Raw genomic sequence first — 2,632 nt, forward strand, 5'->3', positions numbered from 1 at the left:
TAAAGCTACATAGATTTCAGGTATACAATTCTGTATTACATCATCTATAAATCCCGTTGTGTGTTCACCACCTAGAGTCAGTTCTCCTTCCATCACCATATATTTGATCCCCTTTACCCTCATCTACCACCTTACCCTCTGGAGAACCATATGATTTCACTGATATGTGGTATACATACCAAAAACAACAAAAAAACAAGAAAAAAAAAAGAGAAACAGAAACTCATAGACACTGACAATAGTTTAGTGGTTACCTGGTTTCTTATTAGCAAAACAAAACTAAAAGATAGTAGTACTTCACAGCAGCTGTATGAGGTTGCTAGTTTACTCTGACAATACAGGGATTAATGTTCATGGTATATAAAGCCAGGAACTTTCAAGGAGACTAAAAATAGAATTGTATGTGATTCAAATATCAAAAATTTTGAAAGATTGTTGAAACAAATAGCAGTTCAAGGTTTACAGGTAAAAAGAATTCCTATGAGAAGTTAATGAGTAAAAGAAAAGAGTGAATCTGGCCCTATGTACTTGCCCATGTGTATATTTTATCCATAGCGGAGAAGACACACAGCAGCCTGAGAGAATGCTGTGGAAGTTAGTTTTAAGACATACTTTTTTTTTTTTTTTTCACTAAGCAATACGGAACCTTTATTTTTAATGTGATTTCTGTACATCTGTAGTACAAGAGTAATCCTTTTACAAATGGAACTGATTACTAAAAAGAAACAATGACAAACCTAACTGGTACTTGATGAGAATCCATAGGAGTTTAAGCTTCAAATATAGCCAAGAAGTTTGTTACAATCTCTTTCAGCTTTACATCTGACTATTCTGAGATCTTTCCATCATCCCTGATAGTGCCCAATAGGGCTTGGTGTTGGCTGATAACATGAGACAAGAAAGCATCTTAAACTGTGTGATCTTGCTGTACTCCAGTTTATCAAGACAGCCCCTTACACTGGCATAAATAACAGCCACTTGTTCTTCAATAGCCATGGGAGAATACCATCTTTGCTTCAGCAATTTTGTCAGACGCACACCACAACTCAAGAGTTGTTGAGTGGCAGCCTCCAGATCAAAACCAAACTGAGCAAATGCAGCAACCTCAACATACAGAGACAATTCCAGCTTCATAGTACCTGCCACCTGCTTCATGGCTCTGGTTTGGGCAGCAGATCCAACATGGGACACAGACAAATCAACGTTAATAGCAGGGCGGATACCTTTGTACAACAATTCTGTTTCCAAGAAGATCTGTGCATCAGTGATAGAAATGACATTTGTTGGAATGTAAACACATCACCAGCTTGTGTTTCTATGACTGGCAAAGCAGTCAAGGAGCCACCACCAAAAGAACCATTCATTTTGACTGCTCATTCTGGCAGATGGGAGTGTAGGTAGAACACACCACCAAGATAGGCCTCACGACCAGGGTTTTGGTAGAGCAGCAGAGACATCTGACGATAAGCAACAGACTGTTTGGATAAGTCGTCATAGATGATCAAAGCATGTTTGCCATTTTCCCTAAAATATTCTCCCATGGAACAAGCAGAATAAGGAGCCTGGTACTGAAGCGGGGCAGCATCAGAAGCAGTAGCTGAAACCACATGGTTACTTCATGGCATCTGCATCTGTCAGTCTCTTCACCAAATGAGCAACAGTGGATCTCTTCTGACCAATAGCGACATAGATACAGTACGGCTTCTTCTTTTCATCAGTTCCTTCGTTGAAATGTTTCTGGTTAATGATTGTGTCAATAGCAGTTTATGTGTTGCCAGTCTGTCAGTCACCAATAATTAGCTCAAACTGACCACGACCAATCGACACCAAGCTTTCCACAGCATTGACGCCAGTCTGCATTGGTTCCCGCACAGAGATTGGAGGAATGATCCCAGGTGCTTTCAGACCAACTCGCCTACGGTCTTGGAACCAATTGGACCCTTTCCATCAATGGCATTTCCAAGGGCATCTGCTACACGACCCAACAGTTCACTGCCAAATGGAACATCCACAATGGCTCCAGTTCGCTTCACAATATCTCCTTCCTTAATTAGTTTATCATTTCCAAACACGACAACAACAACATTGTCAGATTCCAAATTGAGAGACATACCCTTTGAGCCTGAAGAAAACTCTACCATTTCTTCTGCTTGAACATTCCTCAGCCCATGTACTCGGGCAATACCGTCACCAATATTAAGAGGCACCCAGTCTCTTCAAGGTCAACAGAGGTATCAGCTCCAAGAATGCACTCTTCAAGAATAGAGGACATCTTGGCAGTGCCAGTCTTCTGAAGATGAGTATTGGTGGCATGGAGGGTCCTTGCAGCAATGAAAGATGATCCCAAAGCATTTTTGGAGACCAGCCCAGCCCACGGAGGGAGGGTGCAGGCCACGGCCATAGCGCAGCGCACGGACGGCATCTTTGCATCTTCTCTTTGGGTAGTTCCTCTGCAGCGGCAGCCTCGGACTGACTGGGCAAGATATACATTTTTAAGGCTCAGTTCTGGTACTACTTTTATTTTTATTTACACTTGTGACTTTTATTTAATTGTATATTTTTTTATAAGTAGCCTTAAGTTTCTTGTACAACTAGATTGAAGTGGAACACTAATAAACTAACAAATTACATA

The 2,632-nt window shown here is 41.0% G+C and overlaps 1 pseudogene; it reads right to left on the reverse strand.

Moving 5' to 3' along the window:
* Positions 1 to 769: 769 nt before the first annotated feature.
* Positions 770 to 2,422, reverse strand: LOC109456662 (ATP synthase F(1) complex subunit alpha, mitochondrial; annotated as a pseudogene).
* Positions 2,423 to 2,632: the final 210 nt, after the last annotated feature.

This window comes from Rhinolophus sinicus, linkage group LG02, assembly GCF_036562045.2.
Source record: "Rhinolophus sinicus isolate RSC01 linkage group LG02, ASM3656204v1, whole genome shotgun sequence".
NCBI lineage: Eukaryota > Metazoa > Chordata > Mammalia > Chiroptera > Rhinolophidae > Rhinolophus > Rhinolophus sinicus.